This window comes from Chroicocephalus ridibundus, chromosome 2, assembly GCF_963924245.1.
Source record: "Chroicocephalus ridibundus chromosome 2, bChrRid1.1, whole genome shotgun sequence".
In the NCBI taxonomy this organism is placed as follows: domain Eukaryota; kingdom Metazoa; phylum Chordata; class Aves; order Charadriiformes; family Laridae; genus Chroicocephalus; species Chroicocephalus ridibundus.
Window position 1 is genome coordinate 98,409,666 of NC_086285.1, and position 24,870 is coordinate 98,434,535.

General features: G+C 41.0%; 1 protein-coding gene across 2 annotated transcripts in view; it reads right to left on the minus strand.

Moving 5' to 3' along the window:
- PTPN3 (protein tyrosine phosphatase non-receptor type 3) overlaps positions 1 to 22,388 on the minus strand; it is a 138,150-nt gene extending 115,762 nt beyond the window's left edge. For both annotated transcript variants that reach the window (XM_063326278.1, XM_063326277.1), the window contains exon 1: positions 22,236 to 22,388. The gene's annotated coding sequence lies outside the window, so the exon portion shown is untranslated. The remainder of the gene's footprint in view (positions 1 to 22,235) is intronic.
- Positions 22,389 to 24,870: the final 2,482 nt, after the last annotated feature.

Consider the following 24,870-nt stretch of genomic DNA (forward strand, 5'->3'; position numbering starts at 1 on the left):
GCTGCAGCAGTGACTGCCATCTACTGCAATGGGGGGGGGGGGAGAAGGAGAACAAACACCTTAATCACAGCCACAGAAAGCTAACTCCACTTTTCAAGAAAATGGAAATTCCACATGAATTCCAGTGATACATTCTTATAAGACCTGAGAAAAAGCCTGAATTTACAGATGACTGAATTTTTTTTTTTCCAGTGGGCACAGTTGAGTGGTGGATCAAGATTGTGAAGTCTACCTGCTACTTGAAAATGCGATGAAAAGCAAATAGAAAATAAAGAGCAAGAGGAGCTAATTCAAAACATCCAACACAGCAGTATGCAAAGCCTGCACTGGTGAAGTTCCCACATTACAATAATTTTGTGTTATCAATAAAATTGTGAAAAGTTTGAGAGTGCTGGAATCCCCAGCTGCCTGAGATTTGATTGAAGTGTTCAGATACAAAATAAAGCAATTAGTAGTGATGTCTTCACAAGTTTACACACATGCAACATCAGAAGGACTCCCGATGTCAAAACTAAAACTGCATATATGCACATCATTACTGTTAAATATTTCTAATATTGTCCACACATTAGCTAAAACAGTTTTTATTGCTTTCACAAACCTCAGAAGCAGGCAAGCAACTGCCACCAAGACCAATGACAGAAGTTTTCTGTTGCAAATGGTACTTGGTTGACAAACTTAAACAGGTTAAGTAACTTTTGATTACATGCTAGATTTTGATTAGAACTCTTGATTTCATACTAGACAAACCCAAATTAAAGTTCTGCACTGTTACCCAGTGTTTTCCATTGATGGTCATTACTCAAGCTGCTTCTCAACACAACATAGAACTGTGTGCCATTCAAACTTGGGAAGAAAAAGTTTCACCACTGGCAGCAAAAAAAAAAAAAAAAAACCACACACCAACAAAAAAACCCAAACCCCTATTTTTTGCAAGAAAACATTCCTGTTGGAGAAACATCCTGATTTCAGAAGAAAGCCTATCTTGTAAATTGCGTTAATGAACAAAAAACACTCTTTAGAATTACTATGAATTATCTTTCTGCAGCCAGACTTTTGTTGCAGACATTAAAGCTTCAAACTTCCTGGAACTGTTTTCTGTACATTCATGCTTCATGTATTTTATAATCCATGTTCTGCCATGAGCTTTTAAAATATATTCCCTCAAGCATGACAGAGAACTTCCTCTGAGATAAAGCTTACAGCCCCAAAAGTTCCCCAAAGAGATCTGAAACAAAGCACTGAAAATTGTGCAGTTAACTACAGAATACTATTGAAAAAGATAAGATGGTAGAATAATTCTTCCTTTAAAAAAAAAAAAAAAAAAGGAAGGACACAACAGCAATCAGAAAATTAAAAGTTGTTGTTATGGAGGGAACTTAAAACTGATAACCTAACTTCGAGCTATAAGGACAGAAAAAAAAATATTCCTATTAGACACTCTGGCTGTATTCAATTTATCCTCCAGGACTGTTCAAGACGACATCTAAAGTCTCACAAAACTAGTTTGAAGGAATTACACAAAGTTCTACCTCTCGACCTACAGGAAAGAGCTTGAAAATGTGTAGCAAGAGTTACATAACTCAGAGCCAGAACACAAACAACACCATGAAATTAAAACACCTCTGGATACTTTGATCATAATTGTTACATATTCAGATTAGCAAAATTGAAAGTGTTCACATATGAAGTTTATTTGCCATGTGAAAGGACTGGGGGAGAAGAACTTCTCCAGAAAGTTTATAAACATGACATTTTCTAAGTCTTCAAGAAGAAAAAGCAAACAGGCACTGTGAAAAGCCAGCCTACCAACATCTGCACTTTGTAAACAACTGTCATGGAAGAACAGTTTTCTGCTATTCCTTCCTCTCTATCTTCATTTCACCTTCCTCCCTTTTCATGACTAGCTGACTAATTTATATTTTAAGCTTAGCAAAGCACACCTTTTTTTTTTTTCTTTTGGGATTGTTGCACAGACTTCAAAACATCTAGGATCACATCAATTTATTATCTTCTACGTAACAAGATCAAAATGTTTGCCAGGACCTGCAGCGGCATTAACTGCACGCAGCTTTTGCACAAGTCCTATTCCTGCACGAAGAAAATAGGCAAACAAAACGGAGTAACTGCCACTCAAAACAGCTAGCTATTTTTCCAATCCCTGCACATGCTAGGGTGTCCTTATTTTAAAAGGAGGAAAGCACACAGTGAAGAAAAAAATAGAGTAAACATACGACAGGACACGTCCTAACTTGCAAACAATCTGTGCTTTCTGTTTTTCCATCAGCTTTTAAACAGTATATGCTTTAGACCAGCAAAATCTAAACATTTACATCTTTACATCCCTGTTAGGCAATTTTTTCACCACCCTACAAGATTAACACGCACCTAATGACCACAGCATACCGTAGCACAAGGAAACCACTCCGAAAAGCATTCATCGAAAACAGATGCTCCTCTGCCTTCCCTCCACCATACATGCAGCAGTGGCTATCTCTTGGTCAGTCCCTTCCCTTCAACAAATTAATTCATTTAAGGCCCCAAATAGTCAAAAAGCAGCCACTTGGTCGGTATACAATGCAGATTCCATGCCAAGCTTAGCCACAAGCTGCCTGGACAGCCAGGTCCTGGGCAGCACGGAACACCTTCCTGGACCAGGGCAGGCAAGAGTACCCTTCTGCCATCACAGGGTGGGCGAAAATACTGGGCCAGCTTTCAGACAAACACCTGCTAAACCTTCTGCCATGAAGCTACCAAACTGATACACTTAACTTGTCTAGTTGTGTGAGCATTTACTTCATGGTGCTGTCAAAGAGGTATATCTGCCTATTCCAGTGGCTACAGTCAGGGCTCTGAACAACCTGCTCTAGTCAAAGGTGTCCCTGCTCATTGCGGGGGGGTGGGACTACATGACCATTAAAGTCCCTTCCAACCCAAACTATTCTATGTTTCTAAGTGATGTGAACAGGCACAGGTGCTGTTCTCACAGCTAGTGTCCAACCCCAGATCAAGGGGAACACACTGGGCAGCTGAAACCTGGGACCAGCGAAGGGGATACCCATCAGGACGCTGGGGAAAATAGCCTGCATTCACTGCAAGCAGGAGCACTGCAAGCCACGACTGGTGTTTGGGGGAGTAAAATGGAGTGGGGTAGAGTGTGATTTTGGAAACATGACTTGGTGAAGAGTCGCTTGCTCTCAAGTGGAGTACTCCTTTGGGCTTGGGGTTTAGCTTTGCTTTAGGTTTTTTGGTATTTTACTGGTTTTGTTGTTTTTTCTTCAACTCTCCTACTGACATATAGTACCTTCACAAATAACTCAAGCTCGCTTAGGTGGTTTTTGTATCTAACAAATGAGCATTTATAACAAAGCTTCTTATTGCTATCTGAAGTAATGCAAGTCTCACGAACCTTGTATTTACAAGTTTGTTAAAGCTCCCATGCACAGCCAGGCTCACATAATTTACAGAATTAAACAACCTCTTTGTTTGAGAACGCATCTCTATTATCCACTATATATCAATTGCTGCTGTTTTTCAGAGTTTTAAACTTGGCGGCTAGTTTGGTTTTTAAGTTTCAAATCCCTTAATACATGAGACAATGCCAGGCATTTTTAAATACACACACACCCCCAAATTTTGCCAAGTAGATCTGACATTCCCCAATCCTTCCTATTTCAGCTTTTGTATTCCTGGCTGGCAGGTAGAATATTTATCTACTTCCCTCAAAGCAATCTTAGCATGCTGTGGCAACCGATTACAGAGGAATGCAGGCACTGGGCCAACGTTGCTGGTTTATACTGAAACAGGAGCAAAAAAGGGAGAGCATTGCTTACAGTGCTGAGATCCGGTATCTCTCTCCTGGTTTCCCCACGTTAGGCGCTTTCGCATGGCAGTGATAACAAGTAATGACTCCCAATAGGCAAATTCCTCAAAACTTAATGGGGAAGGACTGGGAGAGGCAGAGAGGGAGTTGGCTGCAGGACCTTATCAGGTTGGAGCTATGATCACAGTACAGCTGGACTGAGAAATAGGACAGAAGTCTAGAATGTTTTCTTTCTTTAGCATTTCTTTCACAACCCTGCAATACATCAGAAACGTATTTTAAAGGAAAGACATCAAAACAAGGACTACTTGAAAATACCATACTGTGTTTCTGGTTTTGCTTAAGACTAGTCAATTGACCAAAAGCAAGTGATATGGCAAATCAATGTCAAAACAGCCCATTTCCCTGGAAAGAACTGATTGTCATGAGAGCTTTAAAGGAGAAATTAATTTGAAATCAATTCTTCAAACAATGTTGTCAAGCTAATTTTACCTCAGTAACTGAATAAAGTAGATTAACAACTTGATTTTAAAAGCTATTAGCTAAGCCTTTATATAGATTTCTAATATTTAAGCTTGTGCTGTGATCAGTAACAAAAGTAATGACCCCTATTCTAGATTGCCTACCCTAAATTACACCTCTATAAAAAAAATACTCAGCTCCGTTTATTTAATCTTAATTGCTTTCCTAGTGCAAAATGTACCTTGTCATAACCAGGTAAGTGGTCTGCTTGCCCACAAGAGCTTTCTGAATGTGACATCAATATTTACACATGCTGAATGCACTTAACCCCCACCTGATCTTTGGAATCAAAGTACAAATTCTGGCCTATGCCATATACACTTTCATACTATTAATAAAACCTATTTCAGATTTCAGCTAAGCAAGTTTGTCCCTTGCAAAAATGGGGTGGGGATTCAACTTCTGCATGTAATGGGAATTAACTCCCAAATCTAGCCAAAACTTCACCAAAATTAATAAGCAAGGTATCAAACATTTGAACAGAGTAAATTCATGCAGTAGTGTACAGTCCCCCTTTACGAAGCAATACAACAAGAATATGAAACCTTTCAAAGTCAGGACAATTTACAAGATTAGACAAAATTAAGTGGCAAAGGAGTTTTGTTGGGGACTGACTGCAGTGACAGGCTGGCTGCCTGCCCTGAGCCAGCAAACACAACGTGGCCAGATAGGCCCAGCAGTGTGCTTGAAAGTGAAGTTTAAGAGAACTTTATAGCCAAGCTCTGGCTGGGAAGCGGTTCAAAATATTGAGCAAAAGTCATAAAGGAAACACCTCCTCGTTTGATTCTTATTGCAGTCATAAAGAAAAGGCTCCACTTTCCACAAATTTCAAAAGCATTATATCAGATAACGTTCAAATGAAAAAAATAAATCAGAATTGATAGGGCTAATGAAATCAATGATTATTGCAAGCTCGGAAGAGTACACGGGGTTTCAAGTAGAATAAGCAGAAGATCAGACATGAAAACAAGTACTGGATGAATAAAACCAGAATGTGATGGGTTGGAACAAAGCACTGAGTGGAGGAAGAAGAAATTAGATAAAACAGTGGAGGACAGTTATCTGGCATCTTTAAAACAATGAATAAAATTTGCTTCTAAGGAACTAGATCAGAGACAGGCCAAAAAAAAAAAAGGATTTAGGATAGGTGACATTCTCATTTGTCCAAATTTCTACCACCACCATTAAAAAAAAAAGTTTAGACCATCAATTACCATGAAATACGAGATGGGGGTTCGGGTGGGGTTTTGTGGTGAGGTTTTTGTTTGGTTGTTTTTTTAAATGCCCTTTGAAGTTTCAGCATCTTTTGTCGGTTTCCCTTCATAAATATTTGATAGTATGATCTCATGCTGGGCCTGAAATGTTTCCTTGACAGCGCTGCTTTTGAGTCAAAACTCAAACAATGTTATCTGCACAGTTGGGTAAGGAGTTGGATGCATCTCATTCAACAATTTGGCATTCCCTTACTGCTGAATTTGTCATCTTTTTCTCCAACATTACTCAAATATGTAGTGTACAGACAGCTAACTAATAGTGACCACATATGCATATTACTTTCTGTGCCAAACAGGCACTACTACACTTAAATACAGATCTTAACTTCTTGTTTTCCATAACAGATAAAGGTTTGACCTGCTGAAGTATAAAATATTTTGCCAGCATTCACTTTTAATGCTTCCAGACCAACTCCTCGGCTCCACCCCTATTGCCATCCCCAGAAAGAGAAAGAAATAAAGACTTCAGAAGAACAAACATGACAACTCTATTCAGGAGCATTTTTACAACTATCGTCATAGACCACACTAATTACTTTCTTCCACCCCAAGCTTCCAACCATATTTCAGCATACAACAGTGTAGCAAACTATCTTCTTCCTACTTCCAAGAACTTTATGCTCAATGACCAATATTAAACTATTACAGAAAAAAAAATGTAGATATTGCCAGAGTTTTACAAAATTAAAGTAGTACACTCTAGTGTACTAAGTTTGTAAGGAAGAAATGTGTAGATACATGTGGACTACGTGCATTCTTACTTGAATAGGATGAATCAGCAGAATCATACTGTAATTTGCTACATAAGAAAAAACAAGGTTAATATAACAGTTTTGATTAATTAAACAAACATTTGGAAGGCAATGAGAGCAGGATATTAAAACAGTTAAAGTAAAGTCCTTATGAGACTGAATTTTTTCCTAAATTTATGAGTCCAGCTACTACGAGTAAGTTTATTCCAGTTCCCTCTTTGTCAACTCTATTGTTACCAAGTCTAAGAAATTCAGTATCAAAATAGAACTGTATTATAAATGCAGTAAAGAAAGGATTAGAAATGTTTATGAGCAAAGGAGTCATGTACCTTTTGGAATAATAATACTGAAAGCCAAAATTAGGGAAATTAAAGAAAGAAAAGATAAAATTTAATTTGTTACAGCTAACTAAGACCTCATTTTAAGCATTAATTAAGATTGAAATAAAACAACAAAAAACCAAAAAACACCAAAACAAAAAACCTGCCTCTTTTTCTGGGTAAAACACACCTTTTTCAAAAATTCAAAATGCAGGTTTCAGATAGCCACTTTCCTCTGGTTTCCAGCCATGCAAAACTCCAAAACTGGACCACAAACTAGGCTCTAAACCCAAGTTTGGAAGTAAGCCCCCACTACCCCCTGAACCGAGCGGCTCCAGTGCCCTGAACATTGGCACAGGCCTGCCCATGCTGCGGCAGCAAGTCCAACGCCGTCAACCCACGCCGTGCTGCTGCTGCTAAAACCCAACACGGAGGTTCAAGCAACTCATTAACCACACGGCCATAATTCCCCGCCAGGGCACAAGAAGCAAGTACACAAACAACGCTAAGAGATGGATGGTGTTTCCAGAGCACCTGCGAGGTGTGCTAATGCAGGAGGTTTGTGGCCTCACCACCGAGAGCAAACCCCAGGGGAATCCTGTGGGCTGCCTGCCTGGCGAAAATGGACTCCTTGCCAGAAGCGGGCATTTAAAACCGCCAACTCCTTTATTTTAGCACTAGTCTATTTGAGGAGCTTTTCCTCCCTTCCCTGCTCTGCTCATGGAAGGTATTACCTAAATCATTATATTTGTAATTGTGCAAACAGTAGTTAATTATAAATCTAGCTATCAATACAGAAAAGCGACAGCATGCCAGTGCCTGAAGCGGCACTATCTGTTTGAACACGGTCTGTGATGGCTACAATTATGCTAAGGAGTCAGGAAACAGTAAGAAACATCTACACCAAACCGCACAAGCAAGCACAACGGAAATACCTTGCTCACCACTTCAAGCTCAACATGTGTACTCTGCAGCCCAGAATGCCAGCCGTATCCTGGGCTGCATCAAAAGAAGCGTGGCCAGCAGGTCAAGGGAGGTGGTTCTGCCCCTCTACTCTACTCTCGTGAGACCCCACCTGGAGTTCTGCATCCAGCTCTGGGCCTCCCAACATAAGAGGACTACGGACCTGTTGCAGCAGCTCCAGAGGAGGGCCACAAAGATGATTAGAGGGCTGGAGCACCTCTCCTACAAGGACAGGCTGAGAGAGTTGGGATTGTTCAGCTTGGAGAAGAGAAGGCACCAGGGAGACCTTATTGTGGCCTTGCAGAACTTAAAGGGGGCCTACAGGAAAGATGGGGAGGACTCTACCAGGGAGAACAACGATAGGACATGGGGTAATGGTTTCAAAGTGAAAGAGGATAGATTTAGATTAGATATTAGGAAGAAATTTTTCACTGTGAGGGTGGTGACACACTGGAAGAGGTTGCCCCATCCCTGGAGGTGGTCAAGGCCAGGCTGGTTGGGGCTTTGGGCAACCTGGTCTAGTGGGAGGTGTCCCTGGCCATGGCGCGGGGTTGGAAGTAAATGGTCTTTAAGGTCCCTTCCAACCCAAACCATTAAATGATTCTATGAACAACCCCTAAAGTGGCTAGGTGCCAGAGGGGAAAAAAAAAAGTATAGTTTATCTAAATGCAAAGGAAAAAGATATCAAATAATAAAGAAAAAATTAAAAATCAACAGCAACAACACAGGAAGTAAAAAATAGGAAGTTTTTACTAAAGAGAAACACTGACCTTGTTAGTGGTTGTTCCCCTGCTGAAATACTTTTACTATCTCAAACAACTGCCATAGTTTCCCCTTAATGAGGGGAAAAAAAAGAAAAAAAAATAGAGAGCCTAAGAGTAACAGCCAAATTCAGAGGTAAGAAAGGAAGAGTCATTGTAGAACAGGCTTATAAAGTTAACTCGTATGTATGTACACAGCTTTGACTGGGAAGTTAAGCATTTGAACAAGTATCCAAAAGTTGCTAAATAAACTCAACCCAAGTCATAACTAAGCCAAGTAGTCCCTACACTTTATTTTTTCCTGCAAGTCAGTCACAGGTTAACACACAAGGTTTTGAATGTTTAAGTATATTTTCCCATGAAGCAGCTTACTCAACTTTGTTTTCTCCAGTAAGAGACAATGAAGTCCAATTCTGAAAGTCAGGTATAAATTTTCAGGTTTTCTGTTGTGTTGTACACATTTCATACACAGACATCACCATGCTAACACAGATTTTAGGATTATTTCCTGAGCCAGTAAAGCAGAATTTCATTGGCACAATTTGAAAGGCCATTTAACATGCTCTTACCAGGAATGTCAAAAGAGTACATCAACTTTTGAATGATTTCTACTGGGACAAAACCAAAAAGACTTGCTGCAGGAAGCCCAACCACTACAGCTGGCCATTTTGGAAAAAACAGGGGGGGACAAAAAAAAAAAAAAAAAAAATCAAACTCCAGGATTTGTCTACCTCAGAGTGTCTTGCAACATCTCCACTATTTACAAGTTTGTCTTTATATGCTCAATTTGTTCTGCAAAAAACATATCAATATGTTTATTATGTGTCTATATATATACACACACTCAGCCATAAAATCGTCTTCATTCAGGCATTCATCATTTACATATAACCAATAATAAATAAAAAAAGAGGTATTTGGTACTACTAGTCAAATGCTTTCTAATTATATTTTAAACACTACTCTAGCAGCATGGTGTACATTAAGCAAAATCCTATAGGACGCAACCTGACTTAGAGCTTTTTCCTCATTTTAAGACTTGGCTCTCATATAAATAAAAATAACCGAGTATCAGTATTATAGCTGTTTCTCTAATATAGAACAACAGCGTCAACTCCCTTAATAAGGGTATCGTTGTGTGGCGGTAAAGTTTTGCATTGGTGGACTAACTTATTTCCCACATTTATTTTCAGTAGAAAAAATAAATCTATTCTTTTAACAAGACTAATGTTATTTTCATTAAGTTATCACAAATATCTTAGAAAAACGTGGATATATATGACCTAGATCACAGAATCATTGAAAAATCTAGGTTGGGAGAGATCTCTGGAAGTCATCCAGTGTAACAGTTCTTGAAAGCAAGGCTTTAAAATAGATTTTCCAAGGTCCCATCAGGTCAAACCTTGAATATTTCCAGCAAGGAAGACCCCACCACTTCTCTAGGCAACCTATTCCAGGGTTTAATAGTTATCAAGGTAAAGGTGTTTTCCCTTATATCCAGGCATTTAATTGTAAAAAAAAAAAAAAACAAAACCAAAAAAAAACAAAAACCACACCCCCCAAAAAACCCACCAAAACAACCAGTACAAACTGACAAACAAAGCACCACCAAAAAAAAGACGGCATAAACAGGTAGTTTAGTACACTAACAATTTCATCTTCAAATTTCAACACACTAACCTAATGTATCACACTGTCTAATAATATAGTCTAAGTATGAAGACTGAAATATCTCTACTGCAGAAATTATCCAACACTGGATAACTGTCACGCCTAAACACCAGCAACGCAGCAGGAACCAACAGGCATTAGACATTAATGTCTGCAAAATATTTATTTTGACTAACTGCAGTTTATAATATATGTAACTGCTCAAGTTATTTATTCTTTAACAATTTGGGAATATATCAGTGATCCCTTTTGGTGGCTACGTCTAGCACTGTTCACTGTCCTACTGAGCCGCATAGGCATGCCAGGATGCCCCTAATCATCTACATTGCACTACTCTCAACCCTTAGGATCCTAGGCTGCCACCTCTCCAAGCCTCAGCTCCTCCTCTCTTCTGCTCCCAGACCCCAAGACTTTGAGTCCCACATATGCTTCCCTACCACCAGTCCCCTCTTGTCTTGCCCAACCAGTAGTTAGAGGATGTAGAGTGAGGCAATGCAGGTACTGGTGGAACCCAAGTCAAGCACCTGCTCGCTCATTACCCTGTGGGCAAAACCACAGATGCACCTGCTGAGCCTCACACTGAAGCCCTATCCTTAGGGCAGGCACTAACCTTTTTATATAGTTCACGGCTTAATGTCTTTAAGACATCTCTACTTTTATTTTTTTTAATATAAAATGTGTTGAAACTAACCAATAGAGTTACAAATTACTGGAGTAGGGACAACCAGTATGCTCTTTAGACAACAAAACAGACCCAGGAGTTGAATGTTCATTTGATTCAATGTTGTTTTAGGTCACCTGATGGGACATCAAAGTTAAAAGTACTGATGAAACAGAAACTTTCACCTTCCTTATTCGTCACACATCAACTGCCAAAAGGGATCTTAATGGATGGAAAGGAAGGAGATGGATAAAGCCAGGCTTGTCACACTGTCTGACCTTATCTGCTGGCAAGAGGCACATTCGCTGATCACCTTGAAGCTGCCGTCTATTCAATCCAGTAAAACAGGCTTTTTTTATTACCTGTCTTAAGAGTTCAACTTTGCCTTGTAAAGTACAACAAGTGGTGGTAAAGCCAGTTTTTCTCCTCACTGCCAGAAAGAAAAGCAAACGAGCTTCAATGAACTATGCAAGCCATCTCTAACAAGAAAGGCCATCACACAATTCTGGGTATGTGCACGTGGCAGCTGAGGACCATCAATACGCACAGGACTGACACCATCCACTCAATCGAGGTGAAACCTACAGGAACACTTTGTTCATAGGTTCTGTAACATCTGGCCTACAATCTACTTTTGTAGAGAAAGTTATAAGCGCAAGCATGTTACCTTGGGCTTAGAAGTAATTTTACTTAATTAAGAAATGGAAGGGATGTAAGCCAAGCTTGGCCCTTCAGTTAATGTTTTCTGTTTACAAATGTTTGGGCAATGGGAGGCAGAGGGAAAGACAGGGGACAAAAAAAAAAAACTGCCTTTGGTAAATGAGGCGATAAAAAAAGCTACGGTGTTGGGCACTTGGCAGACTAAGCAACATGCAGATTTATTTTCTTCATACCAGTTTAAAACACCTCGCATTTGCCTTCGGCTGCTTGCTTTGACACCCGAACCAGAAATTTTAAACCAGTTCTCTTACACTGGGAAAGATTTACTTCCTGGGTAATTAGAAAAAAAACAAACACAGATGACCCTAGCACACAACAGGACACTACTCCAAACCAGTCAAACATAGCACGCACTGGTTAACAAGTAACAGAGTTTGTAACTGATAATAGTAACAAAATCTCTTGCTCTTGAGAGTAGGGGATGACAGAGCTAACTTTAGACCCCGGTACATCAGATTCTACAGGCTCACTTGTTAAGACTGCAGTTCAATGCATTAACTAGTTTCACCAGATGCTATGGAAAAGTATGTTATCCATCAAAACTCCTTTTAATAAAGAGTCAGCATTCTCCTTCACAATCCAGGGAAAACGGGTAATACATTATGAGTAAGTTTGGTTTCCTATATAAAAACATCACAATGTCTTTACAGCTATTTATCAATGTTTTCAGAATCACGAATTCAACACAAATTACAGCAAGTTATTCTAGTGACAAGTTACCTTTATTACTAGGCCTATTCTCAACATACCCAGCTTCATATTCCACTAAATCATGCTGTTTGCCACAAAACCTTAAGATTGCTCACAGTCAGATATATCTATTTAGAAACCAAGTACAGTTAGATAAGTGACACTTACTGCAAAACCAAATATACCGCTGTCTCAGGATCTGAAACCAATATACTCAGATCAATATAAATTAAGATGTCATAACAGTTTACCAATTTACCACAGATTTTAAACAACTCCGTAGTTGTGATCCTCTGTTCATATTGATAAGGAGAAATAACTAATTTTACATTACAGAACATAGAGTTAAGTGTAGTACTTCCACCACATCAAAACACAAGAATTTCATAATTAAGAAGAAAAAACCCAAACAAACAAAAATCCCCCAATGAGAGAGGCAGGAATGTGTTTCAGCAGCCAGGCCACAGTGAAAACCTGGAGCAGGGCTTCCAGCGGTTTTCCTCTACGCTTGGGTAACAGAACAAGTAATCCTTGGAAAGAAGCCACAAACTTCTTCCTAGAATTCTCAGTGAAACACTTGGATACAAGAGAAAAAACCAGAATCTCCCATCTTTACCTAACAAGTTAGAAATTAAGTGCATAAATTCACCTTTATCTTATGTATTATATTGATAAGGAATTAAATCTCTAAGGAAATGGGGAAAAAAGTGTTCAAAGCACTCTGTTTGTGCTTGAGCATTTACCAAACATGTGAAGCTTGTGTCAAAAAAGGTAACATCACAACACATAACCTCTCCTTTAATATTAAGCACACAGATGGTTTCACTACAACAAGATATCAAAGGTCCTGTACCAAATGCAACTGCATATTTGTAAATAGTCAGTTGGGGTGGGGGTGGGTGTCATTGTGGTCATGAATTATTGTGTAATAATGTACCAGAAAAGCACATGCTATTAATAAAAATTGTCTGTTACTATTATGCTGGCAGATAGGTGTGTATTTCACACTGTGAAGAAGTATGATGTTGCAAGCATATGCATTCAGCTACAACAAAAGTATGATGCTCCCTGTTCATTCCACAGAGATACTACCTGATATATACAGTGCACTGGCTAGAAGCAGAATGCTGTTAGTCAATTAAGTGCTTCTTAATTGAATAGTAACAGCACGCTCACATGCTCCATGAGTTATTTGGTACCTTTGGTCAAAGATACCACATGTCAGGACAGCATGAATGAAAAGTTTAAATATTTGTCTGAAAAATAATAAAGTCATACCTGCTCAGAAAAAGCCTAAGAGAAAAAAACCACAACCTTTCCCATTATTAAACACTGAATCACTTCCTAGTTGCCAAAAAACCACTGTGTTCCCCTTAATCCTGGAGCCTTATCATCTCCCAGGTGCCAAACCACCAGCTTCCTTCAGATAGATATCTTTTTCTCCAGGTGTGCATTTTCAATATGAATAGGAAGCATATATAACCAAAGCTGAAAAATAAATTCAAAATCCACTGAATATAATGAATGGAAAGCTACAATTAATACAGCTGCTTTACTAAAAGAGTATTGCTGGGGAGTTCTGAAATCTGTCAGGGATTTTTGGTCTCTTGCCACATCAGTAGTGCGCCCTGACTGGCGCAGTCCCACAGACTTTCCCTCAGCTTATGAAATTTTCTGGCAACTACTTCAAAGAACAACTGTGTTGCTAAAGTCAAACAAATCTGAAAGCAAGAAGAATCAGTTGCTGAAGGTTTTTTAGTTTTTAATAAAAGCAGCTCTACGTGGCTGCAAATATAAAAAAGTACCTGTGTGCAGTCTTATTAAAAGCTACTGTTAATTTAATATACACGAAGTACAGTGTCACAAGTATCTTCACAGACAAAGAGTTGTCAAATATTTACAAATGTGAATTTTCTCAGAGATACCTCAAATTGCTTATTGCTTTTGGAGTAAAATGTAAACTATTAATCCCCTCCCCAAAATTGTTCCCCACAATTATATATTGGGAAAAAAATAAATCTGCATTTACATCACTAGCTTTCAAAATCATAACAAACAGCCATCAAATGCTGCATACCTCAATGACTAGCCTTAACTCTTTTGTTCTACTATTTTCTTAAATTATTTTATCAAATACATGGACAGTAACTTCTTAACTAGATATTCAAACTCACACATCACTAAATTCTTAGCAGCTTTTTCAGATGTCATGCAAAACAAATTCTATTTACAGAAACATGTTTTGAAGGTGAAACAAGTTTATGATCCTTAATAAAATAGGATCTCTCTGTAAAAAGATTCCCAAAAGGCATGATCTCTTTTCAAACTAATCCTGAATAACGTACAAGATGATTTTGAGAGTGGCTCTTCCCAAAAATAAAGCTCACCAATGAGTCTCCATCAAGTGAAATCTGACACTATTTTTACTAGGTATCTGAGAAAGCCATAGTTGGAGGTGGCAATGGGCAGAACAGAGACTGAAATTGCAACCGGACTTTACATATCATTCAAGTTAACAGAAGGACAGGTCTAATAAACAATTACATCAATTGATAAATGATTTGAGAGAATCAAGATTTAAAATTCAGTTAGGCAACAGTAGAGCACCATGTGAAAGAGTGAACTGTCAGAGTTCAAGATCTTTACCTCCTTAAAGCCTTCTGATAATTAACAAAATCCATTGACATACTGGACCCAAAACCAAGAAGCCATGGACATGACAGAAGTCTGAACTATACCATAACTATGGAGTTAATCCACACTGTAGGCCAGGTCCTTAGCTAAATTTTTTTAAACAAGTTTCCAAGGTGCTTTAATAAATCTTTACTGATATATCTATATATAGATAGAAGTATGTGCAAAAACTAGAAACTGTCCCATCCTATAACAACAACTGAAAGCCAAGCAGGACAACTTGCTATCACTACGTTGCTCAAAGACGCCCTTCTTTCCTATAGTAAACACGGACTAACACATTCTGGAATAACAACATGCAGATAAGGCAAGCTATACTTTAGCATGTGCTAGCTGATCTTCAACTTGACCACAGTACAGCCTGCTTTATCCGTAGACTACAGATTTTTAATATGTTATTTAGAACACATTCAAGAAGTTACCCTCTTCCAGACAAACCACTAGCATTGAAGAACCACAACAATCAAAAAATCCTTGCATGAGCTTAACATCAGGTACATGTCCAAGTTTGCCTACAACCAAAAGCTGTGCCTCTACCTGTACCATTACAGTTCAAGAAGTGCAGTTCTTTCCCACCTATGTAAGAATATGGAAAAAACACAGAAAATTGCCAAAATTATGAAAAGCATATAGATGTAGAAATAGAAGCCATCTGCACATACATCCAATACTTGGGATAAAATTATTAAGCCTAAAAAGAAACCACCAAAAAAGAAAGAGCAGAGGTGAGACCCCTGCATACTTGGGGCCAGTCCCTGGGAAATGCCCCATGTTGAACAACAAGATCTATATTCACACAACTGTAGGCAAAACAACACAAGAACAACACTACAGCACAAAAACCCACGCGTATACAAGTCACAGCTCAGGCTCCCAGCTTTGATTCATAAAATGCGTCATTCCACAGAGCGTAACTATATCACATAACTTGCAAGGGAAATAGCCATGGTTACTCATCACAGCTTGGCGTTATGAACCGCTTACTTTCCATAACACTACACACACCAGATTAAAATCTCTCTGGGGGTGGAGGGAGAGGACAGTGAGAAATCAATGAACAAGATGTCAAATAGTAACTACTTTGGTACTTTAACGTGCAAAACAAAACAGCATTTGACTTAGTACTGAAAAACTTCACCTGATTTCAGTTGCTTACAACTGCTCTTTTTCCAAAGCTATATCTTAAAGTCTTGTTTAAGTTAAAAAAAAACAAACACCTGGTTAATAGTGTAAGTAATAAATTACTTAAAAAGAAATGGAGCTTTTTGTTTCTTGATATACAAAAAAATTAAAAGGAAGCTTTACTTTGTGCACATATCATATTTTACTTGATATTTATACCATATCACTGAGGCATCCAGCCTTGGTTAGTACTGCTGGCATCTGTCAGAATTACTAAAATTAAAGCTGCTACCAAACCACTGGAACTGCATTTGCCAGCTACAAATGTTGAAGCATTTTATGTTTTCACACCAATTTTACCATTTCTTCTCTAACAGAAAATAAAAAAAAAAAAAAGCAAACCATACTTCAGTATTGACCACCTTATCATTTCAGAAATTAAATCTTTTAGCTTCTTATTTGAGAGGTTATGTGAACTTAAAGGAACAGTAAGTAATTAGTTTCGTATTACATTACAATAGATGAGCAGAGTAGAGTTAGAATCGCTTTCCCTACATCCAGTTTTCTTCCTCTTGCAGAGAACTTGAAAATATATTGATATTGTTTTCACCTCGAATGACAAAAAACCTGTCTAACCCCTTGTAAAACTTTACTGTGATAACACACATGTACAGGTTGGAATTAAGGATTGGGTTTTGCTCCCATTTTTCATGAATTTCTATGAACACCACCACTAAATCCTAGTGGGGAAGTTCTAAAAAGAAAAACAAGGGATCCCTATGACTGGTAAATTACTACGTTAATACTGCATAGTACTGATTAAGAATAATTATCTAACCAGCTTCACAGCAGACAGGCCATTGGGGTGAATTAGGAAGATAAAAGCTACTCACTGATAAAGATGATAGAAAGTAGGTGGCTGTGACAAGGGTTACTACATTACCTCTTGAAACATACTGAATTGGTCAATACCAGCAAGCATGCAGCATACTACTTTGGCTGTATTTCTACTTCCTGATGCAAGGAAAAGTATCTGTTTCACTTTTGGCAACGCAACACCTTTCAAAAAGCCCCGAATTCCTTCTGCTAGAAAAGGGATTACGATCACTTAGCTTGAACTGCTTCTCTCAAATCCAGATTCTGAAAAACAGTTTCTTCAGTAGGGCTTTTAGTCATGCTTCAAAGCTTGGGACACTCTCCCTCCCCGCAACATATGCTTCTGTAAGCACTTGTATGAAACCTAAACTTGCCTAGAGAGGGAACTGATGAAATTACAGCCAATATGGCAGATTAACATAAACCTGTACCATGTTCAAGCTTCACTGTTTCTTTTGATTTCTGGTTAGTCTGCAAATCTGCATTACTTGCCTACTGTTCTTTAATCTTCATATTGAAGAGGGATTTGCAGAAGTTTAACAGGGAAACCCAGTCACAGAAGTCAATCAGATTAGCACAATCCTGATGATCTCCATTTCAAACAGAGGCAATTAGGATAACGTGCTGTCTTCAGACTAAGGACCTACAGCCTGCAGAGACCCACTGCACACCTTATGTGGTGATACGTTCTCCTGTTAAATCAATGGTGAGAATTCTTGGACAGAACTTCATTTATTAAAAGGAGAGGTACTGTTATTGGACAAAGATGCGTGCCGAGATGAGACAGCAAGGCCACGTGAGAAGAGAAGGCCCTCAAACCGTGGAAGTGTGCCAGCCAAAGCCAGAAGAACTCTCAGAACGATGAAAAGGCGGATACATTTCTGTCTGTATCTTCTCCAACTTTTTTTCCAGAAACTGACTTAAAAATACCTCACATCTTAGTGAAAAGTGCCAGATGGAGAATCTGTATTCCAAATGTATGCCCAGAGACCAGAATTTGTTTGGACTTCTCCAACTTGCAAGCCAAGAGCACGCAGGACTTGCCAGATGAACAACAGTACAGCAGTGCACCAAGCACCTATGAGGTTTTTAAGTTTCTCTTGAATCTTCCTGGCTCAGCAGATGGGAACCCTTTGTTGCCATTATTTATGTGCAATATTTAGAAATCTAAACCATAAAATCTAGCAGACAGGCATGACCAGACTTCAGCATCATGGTGATTTCAGCACAGCTCAAGTGACCAAATTACATAAGGAAACACCAGCATTTGCACTTGCAAGAAGGCTCTTCAAGATTTTGAATGCAGTTTGTCAACAAGAGGAAAAATTAAGACCAAAAAAAGCTTTATAAAGCAAGCTATTGGAGAATGTTTTCTATATTATCTGATTTCCTATCATTTAATGAAGTATTTTCTGTGCAGGGATATGAAAACAAGAAAGAAAAGGAATACAAAGTCCTATACAGGACAAGTGACTACGTTTCATATTACAATGCTAATAATAGAAATAAGAACTCGGTAAGGTTCAGTACATGCTGATATGAAGGCAATGGTATCTTAGGGTATGGGGAGATTAGAATAACTTATCTCAAGGTAAGTCAGGATGGAACTTGCAGCACATCTGTTACTCCACTCCAACTGCCTCTGCGCCTGCTCTTTCCCCTCAGTAAACACCCCAAGAGAAGAATAACTTACCTGCTAATAATTCACACTTATCATGAGGTAAGTGAAGGTACACACCTTCTGATTTTTAGGCCTTGATAACAAGAAAACACTACAGCTCACGAAAAGCATCCAACTCCAAAACAAAACTGCAGGCAGAGTGTTTCTGGCTGATACTGACACTTCCACGGAGCCTGGACTAAGTTGCCTAAACCCTGCCATTCCTGTGGGCTTAAGAGACAACCCCAGTTCAGAATTACCTTTTGACTGATTTGGGTAGCTTCCTACTCAAGTGAGAGCCATCCCATGTTCTAGGCCAAGGTATCTGATGCTCCCATCAGGGGCTGAAACTTCAGAGCTACGGATTCTCACCACAAGTCAGACACCTGCAAGCTGAATGCAGCTAGCGCTCATCAATTTGTGCCAAATCCCCCTCAACTGACCTCATGCACTTCACACCATAAAACAAAATACACATTATACTGCTACAAGTAGGCAGCCAGAAGATAAGAGAAACCAATGCTACAAACTAACACCAACTAATACAAGGAGGAATTAAAATAAATAATTTTTGCTTAGTATACCCAAAGTTGTAGTTCTAGGAAAACAACTGAAAAAGTGTTGTTCTCTCACTTTCCCACTTCAGCATAAATTTTTCAGTAGATGACCACATGCTGTTACCTGTGACAGCAACCAGTTCTCAACTTCATGATTATAAAGCTTATGGAATTGTTTCACATTAAAAAAAAAAACAAACAAAAAAACAAGAAAACATGCCGCAAGGTTCCTACAAAACTAACAATGCACATTTACCGTATTCAAAATAATACAGTTGGTAACAATGGCCCTCATCATCATTAAGTTTCTGTTTACTTTTAACTGCTCAATTTGTAATTAACAAATAGATGCCAGCACAGTAAATATTATTTGTGAACACACAAAATGACAAAATAGAAGAACTGCTCACTGTGCCTGCATTTAGTCCACCTTGGAGAATTTATAACATTGATGCCTTCTATATGCACTACTTTCAGTGTTGTGTCTATGTAAAGCTATTATTTACCCATCAGTACCAAAAGTAGGTCACAGCTTAGAAATGTACAGAATCATTTCGGTTGGAAAACACCCTTAAGATCATCAAGACCAACCACAAAACTAACACTGCCGAGTCCACCACCAAACCATGTCCCTAAGCACCACATCTACACATCTTTAAATACCTCCAGGGATGGTGACTCAACCACTTCCCTGGGCAGCCTGTTCCAGTGCTTGACAATCCTTTTGGTGAAGAAATTTTTCCTAATATCCAATCTAAAACTCCCCTGGAGCAACTTGAGGACGTTTCCTCTTGTCCTGTCACTTGTTACTTGGGAGAAGAGACCGACCCCCACCTCGCTACAACCTTCTTTCAGGTAGTTGTCTCCCCTGAGACAACTGTATGGACAACTGTCACTGTTACAATACTGACTATTAAAAAAGCCACCAAAGATCTTTAGAAATTAGTTGCTATTTTAGACCGCTGGAGTGGATGAAAACAAGATTTATCATGTGACAAGTCATGAACATATGCAAGATGGTAAGGTTACTACCACACTAGCTTTTTCTTTATCATTTTCTCCATTAAGCATATTACACCAATAACACAAAATGATAAGTTAATAAGCAATTATGGAGCTTTCTGGATATGCTATTAAATTACAAAGTTCACTTAACTATAGTCTTATTACAGTCTTAGTTTGTACTAAAAGTATTTTGGAGGCATAGGGGTAAAAAGTTAAGTATCATATAGTACAACATGCCACTGTGATGTTACTGAAAATTTCTGTCCTGGAATCATGAACTAACTAGTCTTAGAACGTGCCAAAAAGATGATAACGGACACATAAGAAATGCTTATTAAATCACAGAGAGATGTGACAAATGTTTTTCCAGGAATCTACTGCCAGCAAAATTAGAGTGTTGAGTGAAACAAAACAATCTCATCAACATAAGTTGGTTCTACAAATGAGCTGGTTTGTTAAGTGTACTTAGAAATATGTGAAATATCACATTTTTCTTATGAAATAAATAAAAAAATGTATTAGACATTTGTCACCAATCCATCAAGACATTTTTGCCACAAGACAGTGCGAGAGAACGTCATCATCGTAAAAATTTAGTATTTGTATTTCATTAGCAAGTTTTTCCAGATATGGTAATTAAGCAGATTTTTCTTCCCCACATTCCTGTTTGTTAACGGTTTCCTTTATGATCAAAACCATCCAGGTAATAGGGACAATTTGTTTCTTCTACAGATCAGTTTCAGATAAATTTAAAATAAAAAAAAAGTGAAAGTGCAACTTCCGCCAAAGCTACATAAGTATTCTACACATCTAAATTCACTTTTTATAAGTATTTTTTCTATGCAATACTCTCCAAAATTATTACTTCAATAATGTATATTTCTACCAAAAAGACAGTTTTGGATGATCAAAGTAGCAATACCAGTATTTAATATTATCAAAGCACTAACTTGTTCTGATTTCTATTAGAGCTGGAGCAATTTGTATGACAAGCTGTACAGCCACGAGGGAAGCAACCATCCCAGCAGGGAAAACCCAAAAAAAAAAAAAAAACCCGTATCTTCAAAAAAGAGGAAAGCGAGGTGCAACAGGAGAGGCTGACTAATTGCTTCAGATAATCTCAGTAAAGAGAGGAAATGAGAAACGCTGTAAGATGAATGGGAATTTTACATTAAAAGAAATACCGTCTTTCACTGCCATTGCCTCTGTTTCACAACACCAATAAGGTGACTTGTTTCCACACTTCACATATCTTTATCTATTATATAGACGTTAGTTGTATTACAGATATGGATATATTATGTATTGCAGTTTATCTCTGCACACAAAACGCTGGAAGTAACCGCTGTGGAGACCCGGCAGCCTTTGAGACGAGGTAGCTCCTGCCACAGCACCGCAAACTACTTGTCTCCGGGCTTTCAAGTTTGGATCCCTTGGCAGACCAGTGCCGAGCAGCCGTCCGTCCCTCCGTCCCGCCCGTGCGGGCAGGGCCGGGGGCGCCCCTCTCCTAACCCTCCCTAACCACTCGGTGCCCGGACGGGCTCCATAAAAACTCTTGGGCGAGGTGCTCCGCCAACGAATTGGGGGAAGAAAAGGTCGGATGAGGGAAGGAGCCAAACCAGCTCTATGAGCAAAGTCAGCAGAGGAGCGAGCGGAGACGGGATCTTCCCCCGTTCCTCCCCGCCCCCCGGGACCCGACGGTGCCCACCTGCCCAGCCGCCGGGCCCTCACGCCCCGCTGAAAAGCGACGGGGCGGAGGGGAAGAGAAAACGGAGAGGCGCCCCGAGCCGCCCGCTCCCCGCCGGCACGGCACGGCACGGCACGGCGGGCTGCGGGCTGACAGCCAGCCCGGCACCGCCGCTCACCTTCCCGCTCGCTTCCCCCCCTCGCCCCGGCTCCAGCCCCCGCCGTCCGCCGGGAGCAGCCCTCGCCCCCGCTCTCCCGCGGGGCCAGCGGCCAGACCAGCACCGGCGCAGGGCCAGCTGCCCGCCCGGGCACTCTGCCGGCCGACCAGCCGAGGAGAAGGAGGAGGAGAGAGGCGCGAGGGCGGCCGCGGCGGCACCGCCGCCCCCGCCTCCCGGAGGCGCCCCGGCGGCGCCAACTTTTCCCCGGCAGCCCGGCTTTCCGCGCCCCGCGCCGCTACCGCCACCGCCCCGCCCGGTACCTGCCGCGCCGCCGCCGCCCCACTCCCCCAGGGGGCGCAGAAGGCCGTTACGACCGTTACGGCGGCCGCCGCCGCCACCGGGCGGACCGAGGCGAGCAGGTGCGGAGCGCGGGACCACGCAACCGACCCCGCCGCCGCCGCCGGCTCCTGCGCCTGGGCTGGGCGGGGCGGGGCGGGGCCGGGAGGGGCGGGACACGCGCTCGCGCGCCCGCCCGCCCGCTCGCGCCCGCCCCCTAGCGGGAGCGCCCGGCCGGGACCCGCCCGCCCCAACCGTCCTCAACCCCCCGCTTCGGCTGCGCTCGGGTGCCTTCGGCACTTTCCGCCGCTTCCGGAAGGGGGTGAGCGGTTCCCTCAGCCCCCTCCGCGCATGCGCAGTGGCGGGGGTGCCTCATGGGCAGCTGTCACCGGGCGGCGGCCACGGCGGTCCCGGTCCCTGCCCTAGCGGGAGAGGAGGGAGGGCCTGTCCGCGGAGCCGGTCGGTCTGTGGGCCACACAGCCGGGCTGCCGGGCGGGTTGGATTTCTAGCGGGCTGCTTCGGCGGTGGTTAGCACGAGGTTGTGGAGGCCTGCCTCAGCCGCTTGAGGCCCCGGCCAGGCGATGGGCTGTGTGAGGAAAGGAGGAACGTGGTGTCTCCCTGCATGTCGCCTGGGTCAGTGATGAGGCAAGTGCGGAGAGATGCGAAGGACCGTCAAAAAAAGTGGTTTATAGCACACCCCACCCCATTGCTGCTCCTGATGGGAGGTGGACAGGTCCAGCCACCAGCAAGGCCCAGGCTGAGGTCCCCATGAGACATGGGGAGATGTGCCGTGCCTCCAGCTTTCCTCTTACCACCCTACTTACACAGTGCAGCACTGTGCAGAGGGATTAGCTCCGGTCTTGCAAGCAGTATAACTGTGTCAGAGCAACTCTACACCCGTGCTAATTAACGGAGCCTTTCAGCAGACCTAATTAGCTGAAGCTGAATACCTCAATGGCCAAGCAATCTGGTGGTATGTTTTCTCCAGTGGCAAAGCCGGTTAAAGAAATTTCCAGATGCTTGTGCCTGCCCTTGTGGCACAGTTGTGCTAATGCAGCTGTAAATGACATCAATGGAACAGCCCATGTTCAAGCATGTACAAAACCTCTCCAAAAACGTGTGAAATCCAGATGTTACTTTCCTGGTCTGTTTTGGACTCTGTCCTCAGACATCTCTGTTAACACATATGATGGATGGGGGCAGGGAGAGAGTGAAGTGCTGTGCCAGAAGCTCTGTGCAACAGACACAGATCCAGAGAAAACCACAGATGTGCCAGAGAAAAGCACATCAGACTCTTCCTTGACATAGCTATATTGTTACAAATTCCGAAACTACCCTTTCCAAACTTAATTTAGGGACCTCTGTGCTGCATTGCATAGTGTAAGTACGCTGGCAGTGGAGATACAGCTTTCCTAAGTGCAACTTGGTTCTTGCAGTCTGCTTCCTCTGTGCTGCTCATCTGGTCAGCCATTTCTCAGTACACCAGTCTGCTGGCGAGTTTGGTTAAAGCAATTTGAAGGTAGCAACTCCAGATGCAGTGAAGGCAGGAGCATGGGAGCCAGTTTGTGCATGTCTACACAGTAATGCCTATCTCAATTTGAGTACTGGGAGGAGCATAGCTATATCACACGTTTTCCCAGCAGGGACAATGCACACTGCTGCTCAGCATGGCTTATTCACAGGGTTTTTCAGAGTTCTTGCAGGTTCCTCTGGACAGTTCTGTCTTACACTCATAAACACTCTACCCTGAAGAGCGATCTTTCCGAAAGACTTGACTGAAGAAGCTGTCTAATAATCTAATCCCTCTTTGTTTATAAAAGGTGCATAGACTTAATCTTCCACACATATAAATCCTAATGAAATATTCAAAGTCAACAAGCTTCATTCCAGTTGACTAGTTCTGAGATTCAAAGTGGGAATAAGTTCACTTGTTAACTTGGTAACATTCATCCAGAGTGTGAGAATATTAACTCTGGAATGATAGAGTTTGTAGAAAAGCACTGGCATTGCCATCCCAGATCAGCTCATTAGTTCAGTGTGTTTCCACCAGAACCTCTCCTTCTAATGAGTGAGGATTAGACCCCTCTAACATTTTTGGTGCCATGGAAGGAAGTTAAACTTCCTTAAAACTGATACTCTGCATTTTCTAAACAAAGTACTTTGTGAGCGATAGTCATCACCTCTTCCTTCAGGGGGAATGCAGTAAAATGTGCTACATAACAGGTACATGAAGCTAACATTTGGCCAAAGGCTAAACTGCTGCTCCCCATATTAAAGATTCCTGCATCTTGCCCTCCACATAGTCACATGTAAGCCTATAGGTGCATTAATTTAGTGACATGATAGCCAATACATTCCAATTAATCACAATCAGGGCCTGATGATTTCCAGAGATGAAATACGAAGTGTATTAGGCATTTGATTTCACTGTACAATTCCTATGTTTCCAGTAGGACCAAAGCTGTGCAGCTAGACAACTCTTCCATTACAACATCAGAAATTATACTGTCGGACCTTGAAGGAAATACGTAATCCCAGTCTTCCTATATGTTAAAACTATTTTCTGTTGTACCAAGTACTGTCAGTCATACCAGTGACGAAGAGTATCCCCCACTCTGT